Here is a 14,221-nt window from a genome sequence, read left to right as displayed (position 1 = left end):
TAGATATTTCCATTTTTGTACAGATGGCGGTGTTGATGTTTCCATCTATACGCAGATTGCCGTGTAGGTATTTCCGTGTGTATACAGATGGCATTGTAGATATTTCCATGTTTTTACAAATGGTGGTGTAGTTATTTCCATGTTTACACAGATGACTGTAGAGGTATTTCTATGTTTTCACAGATGATGGTGTAGATATTTCCATGTTTATAGAGATAGCGGTGTAGATATTTCCATATTTATACAGATAACGGTTTGGAAATTTCCATGTTTATACAGATAGCGGTGTAAATATTTCCATGTTTATACAGATCACGGTGTAGATATTTCCATGTTTATAGAGATAGCGGTGTAGATATTTCCATGTTTATAAAGATAGCGGTGTAGACATTTCCATGTTTATACAGACCGCAGTGTAGTTATTTCCATGTTTATACAGATAGCGGTGCAGATATTTCCAAATTTATACAGATAGTGGTGTAGTTATTAGCATGTTTATACAGATAGCGGTGTAGATATTTCCTTGTTTATACAAATAGCGGTGTAGATATTTCCACGTTTATACAGATAGCGGTGTAGTTATTTCCATGTATATACAGATGGCTGTGTAGATATTTCCATGTTTATACAGATGACTTTGCAGGTATTTCCATGTTTATACAGATAGCGGTGTAGATATTTCCAAGTTTATACAGATGGCGGTGTAGATATTTCCATGTTTATAGAGATAGCAGTGGAGATATTTCCATGTTTATACAGATAGCGGTGTATATATTTCCATGTTTATACTGATCGCGGTGTAGATATTTCCATGTTTATAGAGATAGCGGTGTAGATATTTCCATGTTCATACAGATAGCGGTGTTGATTTTTCCATGTTTATAGAGATAGCTGTGTGGATATTTCCATGTTTATACAGATAGGGGTGTAGATATTTCCATGTTTATAGAGATGGCGTTGTAGATATTTCCATGTTTATACAGATCACGGTGTAGATATTTCCATGTTTATACAGATCGCGGTGTATAAATTTCCATGTTTATACAGATCATGGTGTAGATATTTCCATGTTTATACAGCTCGCGGTGTTGAGATTACCATGTTTATAGGGATAGAGGTGCAAATATTTCCACATTTATACAGATAGCAGTGTAGTTATTAGCATGTTTATACAGATAGCCGTGTAGATATTTCCATGTATAAACAGATGTCTGTGTATATATTTCCATGTTTAAAGACATGGCGGTGTAGATATTTCCTTGTTTATACAAATAGCGGTGTAGATATTTCCACGTTTATACAGATAGCGGTGTAGTTATTTCCATGTATATACAGATGGCTGTGTAGATATTTCCATGTTTATACAGATGACTTTGCAGGTATTTCCATGTTTATACAGATGGCGGTGTAGATATTTCCATGTTTATACAGATAGCGGTGCAGATATTTCCATGTTTGCAGAGATGGCGGTGTTGATATTTCCATCTATACACAGATGACCGTGTAGATATTTCCATGTTTATACAGATGGCGGCACAGATATTTCTATGGTTATGTAGATGGTGGTGTAGATATTTCCATGTATATACAGATAGCGCTGTACTTTTTTCCATGTTTATATAGAGAGCGGTGTAGATATTTCCATGGATGTACACATGGCTGTGTAGATATTTCCAAGTTTATAGAGATGGCGGTGTAGATATTTCCATGTTTATACAGATCACGGTGTAGATATTTCCATGTTTATACAGATCGCGGTGTAGATATTTCCATGTTTATACAGATGATGGTGTAGATATTTCCATGTTTATACAGATCATGGTGTTGATATTACCATGTTTATAGGGATAGCGGTGCAAATATCTCCACATTTATACAGATAGCGGTGTAGTTATTAGCATGTTTATACAGATAGCGGTGTAGATATTTCCATGTATAAACAGATGTCTGTGTACATATTTCCATGTTTTAACAGATGGCAGTGTAGATATTTCCTTGTTTATACAAATAGCGGTGTAGTTATTTCCATGTTTATACAGATAGCGGTGTAGATATTTCCATGTATATACAAATGGCTGTGTAGATATTTCCATGTTTATACAGATGGCTGTGTAGATGTTTCCATGTTTATACAGATGACTTTGTAGGTATTTCCATGTTTATAGAGTTAGCTGTGTAGATATTTCCATGTTTATACAGATAACGGTGTCGATATTTCCATGTTTATACAGATCGCGGTGTAGATATTTCCATGTTTATACAGACAGCAGTGGAGATATTTAAATGTTTATACACATAGCGGTGTACATATTTCCATGTTTATAGAGACAGCGGTGTAGGTATTTCCACGTTTATACAGATAGCGGTGCGGATATTTCCATGTTTATACAGATGCCTAGGGAGATATTTCCATATTTATACAGAGGGCTGTGTAGATATTTCCATGTTTACACTGATAGTGTTGTAGATATTTCATTGTTTATAGAGATAGCGGTGTAGGTATTTCCATGTTTTTGAAGATACCGGTGTAGTTATTTCCGTGTTTAAAAGGTAGCGGTGGAGATATTTCCATGTTTATGCTGATAGCGGTGTAAAAATTTCCATGTTTATACTGATAGCGGTGTAGTTATTTCCATGTTTATACAGATAGCGGTGTAGGTATTTCCATGTTTATAGAGACTGCGGTGTTGATATTGACATCTTTGCACAGATTGCTGTGTAGATATTTCCATGTTTATACAGATTGCGGTGTAGTTATTTCCATGTTGATACAGATACCGGTGTAGATATTTCCATGTTTATACAGGTAGCGGTGTAGAAATTCCCATGTTTATACAGATCGCTTTGTTGATATTTCCATCTTTCTACAGATGTCAGTGTAGATATTTCCAAGTTTATACAGATGTCTTTGTAGATATTTCCATGTTTATGCAGATGGCGGTGTTGATATTTCCATGTTTATAGAGATGGCGGTGTAGTTATTTCTATGTTTATAGAGATAGCAGTGTAAATATTTCCAAGTTTATAGAAATGGTGGTGAAAGTATTTTCATGTTTATAGAGATAGCGGTGTAGATATTTCCATGTTTATACAGATAGGGGTGGTGCTACTTCCATGTTTATACAGATAGCGGTGTAGATATTTCCATGTTTTTACAGATCACGGTGTAGATATTTCCATCTTTATACAAATGGCAGTGAAGGTATTTCCATGTTTATACAGATAGCGGTGTAGATATTTCCATATATATAGAGATAGCGGTGTAGGTATTTCCATATTTATACAGATTGCGGCGTAGGTATTTCCATCTTTATACAGATTGCGGTGTAGTTATTTCCATGTTTATACAGATAGAAGTGAAGATATTTCCATGTTTATACAGATAGTGGTGTAGATATTTCCAAGTTTATACAGATGGCGGTGTAGATACATCCAAGTTTCTGAAGATGACGCTGTAGATATTTTCATGTTTATGGAGATGGCGGTGTAGATATTTCCATGAATATAGAGATTGCAGTGTAGGTATTTCCATGTTTATAGAGATAGCGGTGTAAGTATTTCCATGTGTATAGAGATGGTGGTGTAAGTATTTTCATGTTTATAGAGATAGCGGTGTACATATTTCCATATTTATACAGATAGCGGTGTAGGTATTTCCATGTTTATACAGATTGCGGTGTACATATTTCCATGTTTCTACAGATTGCGGTGTAGTTATTTCCATCTTTGCACAGATTGCCGTGTAGATATTTCCATGTTTACGCAGATAGCTGTGTAGATATTTCCAAGTTTACACAGATAGCTGTGTAGATATTTCCATGTTTACACATATAGTGTTGTAGATATTTCCATGTTTATACAGATTACGGTGTAGATATGTTCATGTTTATACAGAAACCGCTGTAGATATTTTCATGTTTATACAGATAGCGGTGGAGATATTTCCATGTTTATAGAGACTGCGGTATACATGTTTCCATGTTTATACAGATAGCGGTGTAGATATTTCCATGTTTACAGAGATAGCAGTGTAGTTATTTCCATCTTTGCACAGATTGCTGTCTAGATATTTCCACTTTTACACAGATAGCTGTGTAGATATTTCCAAGTTTACACAGATAGCTGTGTAGATATTTCCATGTTTACACAGATATCTTTGTAGATATTTCCATGTTTATACAGATAGCGGTGTGGATATTTCCATGTTTATACAGATAACGGTGTAGATATTTCCATGTTTATACAGATAGCGGTGGAGATATATCCCTGTTTATACAGATAGCGATGTAGATATTTCCATGTTTATAGAGATAGTGGTGTAGATATTTCCATGTTTATAGAGATAGCGGTGTAGATATTTCCAAGTTTATACAGATGGCTGTGTAGATAATTCCATGTGTGTACAGATGGCGGTGTAGATATTTCCATGTTTATACAGATGGCAGTGTAGATATTTCCATGTTTATACAGGTAGCGGTGTAGATATTTCCAAGTTTACAGAGATAGCGGTGTAGTTATTTCCGTCTTTGCACAGATAGCCGTGTAGATATTTCCATGTTTACGCAGAGAGCTGTGTAGGTATTTCCAAGTTTACACAGATAGCTGTGTAGATATTTCCATGTTTACACACATAACGTGGTAGATATTTCCATGTTTATGCAGATAGCTGTGTAGATATTTCCAAGTTTACACAGATAGCTGTGTAGATATTTCCATGTTTACACTCATACCGTGGTAGATATTTCCATGTTTATACAGATTGTGGTGTAGATATGTCCATGATTATACAGATAGCGGTGTAGTTATTTCCATGTTTATACAGATAGCGGTGTAGATATTTCCATGTTTACAGAGATAGCAGTGTAGATATTTCCATCTTTGCACAGATTGCTGTGTAGATATTTCCATTTTTACACAGATAGCTGTGTAGATATTTCCAAGTTTACTCAGATAGCTGTGTAGATATTTCCATGTTTACACAGATAGCATTGTATATATTTCCATGTTTATACATTTAGCGGTGTAGATAATTCCATGTTTATACAGATAGCGGTGGAGATATTTCCCTGTTTATACAGATAACGAAGTAGATATTTCCATGTTTATGCAGATAGCGGTGTAGATATTTCCATGTTTATAGAGACTGCGGTGTGTATTTTTCCATGTTTATACAGATGGCTGTGTAGTTATTTCCATTTTTATACAGATGGCGCTGTAGATATTTCCATGTTTATGCAGAAGGCAGTGAAGATATTTCCATCTCTACCCTGATGACTGTGTAGATATTTCCATGTTTATACAGATGTTGGCACAGATATTTCCATGGATATGTAGAGGGCGCTGTAGATATTTCCATGTTTATATAGATAGCGGTGTAGATATTTCCATGTATATACACATGGCTGTGTAGATATTTCCATGTTTATATATATGTCGGTGTAGATATTTCCTTGTTTATACAGATAACTTTGTAATTTTTTCCATGTTTATACAGATGGCAGTGTAGATATTTCGATGTTTATAGAGATAGCAGCGGAGATATTTCCATATTTATACAGATAGCAGTGTAGATATTTCCATGTTTATATTGATCGTGCTGTAGATATCCCCAAGTTTATAGAGATAGCGGTGTAGATATTTCCATGTTCATAGAGATAGCGGTGTTGATTTTTCCATGTTTATAGAGATAGCGGTGTGGATATTTCCATGTTTATTCAGACAGGGGTGTAGATATTTCCATGTTTATAGAGATGGCGGTGTAGATATTTCCATGTTTATACAGATCACGGTGTAGATATTTTCATGTTTATACAGATCGCGGTGTAGATATTTCCATGTTTATACAGATCGCTGTGTAGATATTTCCATCTTTATACAGATCATGGTGCAGATATTTCCATGTTTACACAGATCGCGGTGTTGATATTACCATGTTTATAGGGATAGCGGTGCAAATATTTCCACGTTTATACAGATAGCGGTGTAGTTATTAACATGTTTATACAGATAGCGGTGTAGATATTTCCATGTATAAACAGATGTCTGTGTAGATATTTCCATGTTTAAACAGATGGTGGTGTAGATATTTCCTTGTTTATACAAATAGCGGTATATTTATTTCAATGTTTTTACAAATAGCAGTGCAGATATTTCCATGTATATACAGAAGGCTGTGTAGATATTTCCATGTTTATACAGATGGCTGTGTAGATATTTCCATGTTTATACAGATGACTTTGTAGGTATTTCCATGTTTATACAGATTGCGGTGTAGATATTTCCTTGTTTATAGCGATAGCAGTGTAGATATTTCCATGTTTATACAGATAGCGGTGTCGATATTCCATGTTTATACAGATCGCGGTGTAGATATTTCCATGTTTATACAGATCGCGGTGTAGATATTTCCATATTCCTACACATGACTTTGTTGGTATTTCCATGTTTATACAGATGGCTTTGTAGATATTTCCATGTTTATAGAGATAGCGGTGTAGATATTTCCATGTTTATACAGATAGCGGTGTAAATATTTCCATGTTTATACAGATCGTGTTGTAGATATTTCCATGTTTATACAGATCACGGTGTAGATATTTCCATGTTTATACAGATCGCGGTGTAGATATTTCCATGTTTATACAGATCATGGTGTAGATATTTCCATGTTTATAGAGATCACGCTGTTGATATTACCATGTTTATAGGGATAGCAGTGCAAATATATCCACATTTATGCAGATAGCGGTGTAGTTATTAGCATGTTTATACAGATAGCGGTGTAGATATTTCCACGTATAAACAGATGTCTTTGTATACATTTCCATCTTTAAACAGATGGCGGTGTAGATATTTCCTTGTTTATGCAAATAGCGGTCTAGTTATTTCCATGTTTATACAGATCACGGTGTAGATATTTCCTGGTTTATACAAATAGCGGTGTAGTTATTTCCATGTTCATACAGATAGCGGTGTAGATATTTCCTTGTTTATACAAATAGCGGTGTAGATATTTCCATGTTTATACAGATCTCGGTGTAGATATATCCTTGTTTATACAAATAGGGGTGTAGTTATTTCCATGTTTATACAGATAGCGGTGTAGATATTTCCATGTATATATGGATGGCTGTGTAGATACATCCATGTTTATACAGATGGATGTGTAGATATTTCCATGTTTATACAGATGACTTTGTAGGTATTTCCATGTTTATACAGATGGCGGTGTAGATGTTTCCATGTTTATAGACATAGCTGTGTAGATATTTCCATGTTTATACAGATAGCGGTGAAAATATTTCCATGTTTATACAGATCGTGGTGTAGATATTTCCATGTTTATACAGATACCTGTGTAGAAATTTCGATGTTTATACAGACCGCAGTGTAGATTTTTCCATGTTTATACAGATCACGGTGTAGATATTTCCTTGTTTATACAAATAAGGGTGTAGTTATTTCGATGCTTATACAGATAGCGGTGTAGATATTTCCATGTTTTTACAGATGGCGGTGTTGATGTTTCCATCTATACACAGATTGCCGTCTAGTTATTTCCATGTGTATACAGATGGTATTGTAGGTATTTCCATGTTTATACAGATGGTGGTGTAGATATTCCATGTTTATTCAGATGACTGTGTAGATATTTCCATGTTTTTACAGATGGCAGTGTAGATATTTCAATATTTATAGAGATGGCGCTGTAGATATTTCCATGTTTATACAGATAACGGTGGAGATAATTCCATGTTTATACAGACAGCAGTGGAGATATTTCCATGTTTATACACATAGCGGTGTACATATTTCCATGTTTATAGAGACAGCGGTGTAGGTACTTTCATGTTTATACTGATCGCGGTGTAGATATTTCCATGTTTATAGAGATGGCGGTGTAGATATTTCCATGTTCATAGAGATAGCGCTGTTGATTTTTCCATGTTTATAGAGATAGCGGTGTGGATATTTCCATGTTTATACATATAGGGGTGTAGATATTTCCATGTTTATAGAGATGGCAGTGTAGATATTTCCATGTTTATACAGATCACGGTGTAGATATTTCCATATTTATACAGATCGCGGTGTAGATATTTCCATGCTTATACAGATCATGGTGTAGATATTTCCATTTTTATACAGATCGCGGTTTTGATATTACCATGTTTATAGGGATAGCGGTGCAAATATTTCCACATTTATACAGATAGCGGTGTAGATATTAGCATGTTTATACAGATAGCGGTGTAGATATTTACATGTATAAACAGATGTCTGTGTATATATTTCCATGTTTAAACAGATGGCGGTGTAGATTTTTCCTTGTTCATATAAATAGTGGTGTAGTTATTTCCATACTTATACACATAGCGGTGTAGCTATTTCCATGTATATACAGATGATAGTGTAGATATTTCCAGGTTTATACAGAAGACTGTTTAGATGTTTCCATGTTAATACAGATGGCAGTGTAGATATATCCATGTTTATAGAGATAGCAGTGTAGATATTTCCATGTTTATAGAGATAGCGGGGTAAATATTTCCATATTTATACAGATAGTGATGTAGATATTTCCATGTTTATACAGATAGCCTTGTAGATATTTCCGTCTTTGTTCAGAGAGTGCTGTACATATTTCCATGTTTGTACAGATCACTGTGTACATATTTCCATGTTTATACAGATAACATTGTAGTTATTTCCATCTTTATACAAACGGTGGTGTAGATATTTCCATGTTCCTACACATGACAGTGAAGTTATTTCCATGTTTATGCAGATGGCGGTGTAGATATTTCCATATTCATAGAGATAGCAGTGTAGATATTTCCAAGTTTATACAGATACCAGTGTAGATATTTCCATGTTTAAACATACTGCAGTGTTGATATTTCTATGTTTATACAGATTGCGGTGTAGATATTTCCATGTTTGTACAGATGGCTGTGTTGATATTTCCATCTATACACAGATGACCGTGTGGTTATTTCCATGTTTATACAGACGGCGGCGCAGATATTTCCATGGATATGTAGATGGCGGTGTAGGTATTTCCATGTTTATACAGATAGCGGTGTAGATATTTCCATGTTTTTACAGATATCGGTGTAGATATTTCCATGTTTACACAGATTGCGGTGTAGATATTTCCATCTTTCTACAGATGGTATTGTAGATATTTCCATGTTTATACAGATGACTGTATAGGTATTTCCATGTTTTTACAGATGGCGGTGCAGATATTTCCATGTCTATAGAGATAGCGGTGTAGATATTTCCATGTTTGTACAGATGGCGGTGTTGATATTTCCATCTATACACAGATGGCCGTGTAGATATTTCCATGTTTATTCAGATGGCGGCATAGATATTTCCAAGGACATGCAGATGGCGGTGTAGTTATTTCCATGTTTATGCAGATAGCGGTGTAGGTATTTCCATGTTTACACAGATGGTGGTATAGATATTTCCGTGTTTTTACACATGGCGGAGTAGATACTTCCATCTTTATGGAGATGGCAGTATAGATATTTTGATGTTCATAGAGATGGCGGTGTAGATATTTCCATATTTATAGAGATAGCGGTGTAGATATTTCCATCTTTCTACAGATGGCAGTGTAGATATTTCCATGTTTATACAGATGGCCGTGTAGATATTTCCATATTTATACAGATGTCTGTGTAGATATTTCCATGTGTTTACACATGGTATTGTAGCTATTTCCATGTTTATACAGATGGTGGTGTAGTTATTTCCATGTTTATACAGATGACTGTTTAGATATTTCCATGTTTTTACAGATGGCTGTGTAGATATTTCAATGTTTATATAGATGGCGCTGTTGATATTTCCATGTTTATACAGATAACGGTGGAGATATTTCCATGTTTATACAGAGAGCAGTGGAGATATTTCCATGTTTATACACATAGCGGTGTACATATTTCCATGTTTATAGAGACAGCGGTGTAGGTATTTCCACGTTTATACAGATAGCGGTGCAGATATTTCCATGTTTACACAGATTCCTATGCAGATATTTCCATATTTATACAGAGGGATGTGTAGATATTTCTATATTTATACACATGGCAGTGTAGATATTTAAATGTTCCTACACAAGACTGTGTAGTTATTTCCATGTTTATACAGATGTCTTTGTAGTTATTTCCATGTTTATAGAGATAGTGGTGCAGATATTTCCATGTTTATACAGATAGCGGTGTATATATTTCCATGTTTATACAGATCATGGTGTGGATATTTCCATGTTTATACAGATACCGGTGTAGATATTTCCATGTTTATACAGACCACAGTGTACATATTTCCATGTTTATAGAGACAGCAGTGTAGATATTTCCATGTTTGTACAGATGGCGGTGTTGATGTTTCCATCTATACACTGATTGCCGTGTAGGTATTTCCATGTGTATACAGATGGCATTGTAGATATTTCCATGTTTATACAGATGGTGGTGTAGATATTTCCATGTTTACACAGATGACTGTATAAGTATTTCCATGTTTATACAGATGGCGGTGTAGATATTTCCAAGTTTATAGAGATAGTGGTGTAGATATTTCCATATTTATACAGATAACGGTGTAGAAGTTTCCATGTTTATACAGATAGCGGTGTAAATATTTCCATGTTTATACAGATCACGGTGTAGATATTTCCATGTTTATAGAGATAGTGGTGTAGATATTTCCATGTTTATACCGATAGCGGTGTTGATATTTCCATGTTTATACAGACCGCGGTGTAGATATTTCTATGTGTATACAGATAGCGGTGCAGATATTTCCATGTTTGTACAGATGGCGGTGTTGATATTTCCATCTATACACAGATGACCGTGTAGATATTTCTATGTTTATACAGATGGCGGCGCAGATATTCCCATGGATATGTAGATGGCGGTGTAGATATTTCCATGTTTATACAGATAGCGGTGTAGTTATTTCCATGTTTATATAGATAGCGGTGTAGATATTTCCATGTATGTACACATGGCTGTGTAGATATTTCCATGTTTATACAGATGGCGGTGTAGATATTTCCATGTTTATACAGATAACTTTGTAAGTATTTCCATGTTTATACAGATGGCGGTGTAGATATTTCGATGTTTATAGAGATAGCAGTGGAGATATTTCCATGTTTATACAGATAGGGGTGTAGATATTTCCATGTTTTTACAGATATCGGTGTAGATATTTCCATGTTTACACAGATTGCGGTGTAGATATTTCCATCTTTCTACAGATGGTATTGTAGATATTTCCATGTTTATACAGATGACTGTATAGGTATTTCCATGTTTTTACAGATGGCGGTGCAGATATTTCCATGTCTATAGAGATAGCGGTGTAGATATTTCCATGTTTGTACAGATGGCGGTGTTGATATTTCCATCTATACACAGATGGCCGTGTAGATATTTCCATGTTTATTCAGATGGCGGCATAGATATTTCCAAGGACATGCAGATGGCGGTGTAGTTATTTCCATGTTTATGCAGATAGCGGTGTAGGTATTTCCATGCTTACACAGATGGTGGTATAGATATTTCCGTGTTTTTACACATGGCGGAGTAGATACTTCCATCTTTATGGAGATGGCAGTATAGATATTTTCATGTTCATAGAGATGGCGGTGTAGATATTTCCATATTTATAGAGATAGCGGTGTAGATATTTCCATCTTTCTACAGATGGCAGTGTAGATATTTCCATGTTTATACTGATGGCCGTGTAGATATTTCCATATTTATACAGATGTCTGTGTAGATATTTCCATGTGTATACACATGGTATTGTAGCTATTTCCATGTTTATACAGATGGTGGTGTAGTTATTTCCATGTTTATACAGATGACTGTTTAGATATTTCCATGTTTTTACAGATGGCTGTGTAGATATTTCCATGTTTATACAGATGACTTTGTAGGTATTTCCATGTTTGTACAGATGGCGGTGTAGGTATTTCCATGTTTGTAGAGATAGCTGTGTAGATATTTCCATGTTTATACAGATGGCGGCACAGATATTTCTATGGATATGTAGATGGTGCTGTAGATATTTCCATGTATATACAGATAGCGCTGTACTTATTTCCATGTTTATATAGAGAGCGGTGTAGATATTTCCATGTATGTACAGATAACTTTGTAAGTATTAACATGTTTATACAGATGGCGGTGTAGATATTTCCATGTTGTACAGACAACTTTTTAAGTATTTCCATGTTTATACAGATGGCGGTGTAGATATTTTGAGGTTTATAGAGATAGCAGTAGAGATATTTCCATGTTTATACAGATAGCGGTGTAGTTATTTCCATGTTTATATAGATAGCGGTGTAGATATTTCCATGTATATACACATGGCTGTGTAGATATTTCCATGTTTATACTGATGGCGGTGTAGATATTTCCATGTTTATACAGATAACTTTGTAAGTATTTCCATGTATATACAGATGGCGGTGTAGATATTTCGATGTTTATAGAGATAGCAGTGGAGATATTTCCATGTTTATACAGATAGCGCTGTAGATATTCCCATGTATATACTGATCGCGGTGTAGATATTTCCATGTTTATAGAGATGGCGGTGTAGATATATCCATGTTCATAGAGATAGCGGTGTTGATTTTTCCATGTTTATAGAGATAGCTGTGAGGATATTTCCATGTTTATACAGATAGGGGTGTAGATATTTCCATGTTTATAGAGATGGCGGTGTAGATATTTCCATGTTTATACAGATCACGGTGTAGATATTTCCATGTTTATACAGATCATGGTGTAGATATTTCCATGTTTATACAGATCATGGTGTAGATATTTCCATGTTTATAGAGATACCGGTGTAGATATTTCCATGTTTATACAGACCGCAGTGTATATAATTCCATGTTTATAGAGATAGCAGTGTAGATATTTCCATGTTTGTACAGATGGCGGTGTTGATGTTTCCATCTATACACAGATTGCCATGTAGGTATTTCCATGTGTATACAGATGGCATTGTAGATATTTCCATGTTTATACAGATGGTGGAGTAGAAATTTCCATGTTTACACAGATGACTGTACAGGTATTTCCATGTTTATACAGATGGCGGTGTAGATATTTCCAAGTTTATAGAGATAGCGGTGTAGATATTTCCTTATTTATACAGATAACGGTGTAGAAATTTCCATGTTTATACAGATAGCGGTGTAAGTATTTCCATTTTTATACAGATAACTGTGTAGATATTTCCATGTTTATAGAGATAGCGGTGTAGGTTTTTCCATGTTTATACAATAGCGGTGTAGATATTTCCATGTTTATATAGACCGCGGTGTAGATATTTCCATGTTTATACAGATAGCGGTGCAGATATTTCCATGTTTGTACAGATGGCAGTGTTGATATTTCCATCTATACACAGATGAACGTGTAGATATTTCCATGTTTATACAGATGGCGGCACAGATATTTCTATGGATATGTAGATGGTGTTGTAGATATTTCCATGTATATACAGATAGCGCTGTACTTATTTCCATGTTTATATAGAGAGCGGTGTAGATATTTCCATGTATGTACAGATAACTTTGTAAGTATTAACATGTTTATACAGATGGCGGTGTAGATATTTCCATGTTTGTACAAATAACTTTGTAAGTATTTCCATGTTTATACAGATGGCGGTGTAGATATTTCGATGTTTATAGAGATAGCAGTGGAGATATTTCCATGTTTATACAGATAGCGGTGTAGTTATTTCCATGTTTATATAGATAGCGGTGTAGATATTTCCATGTTTATACTGATTGCGGTGTAGATATTTCCATGTTTATAGAGATGGCGGTGTAGATATTTCCATGTTCATAGAGATAGCGGTGTTGATTTTTCTATGTTTATAGAGATAGCTGTGAGGATATTTCCATGTTTATACAGATAGGGGTGTAGATATTTCCATGTTGATAGAGATGGCGTTGTAGATATTTCCATGTTTATACAGATCACGGTGTAGATATTTCCATGTTTATACAGATCATGGTGTAGATATTTCCATGTTTATACAGATCATGGTGTAGATATTTCCATGTTTATACAGATACCAGTGTAGATATTTCCATGTTTATACAGACCGCAGTGTATATAATTCCATGTTTATAGAGATAGCAGGGTAGATATTTCCATGTTTC

Source organism: Pan troglodytes, chromosome 21 (genome assembly GCF_028858775.2).
Source record: "Pan troglodytes isolate AG18354 chromosome 21, NHGRI_mPanTro3-v2.0_pri, whole genome shotgun sequence".
NCBI classification, from domain to species: domain Eukaryota; kingdom Metazoa; phylum Chordata; class Mammalia; order Primates; family Hominidae; genus Pan; species Pan troglodytes.
This window is presented reverse-complemented; position numbering follows the sequence as displayed.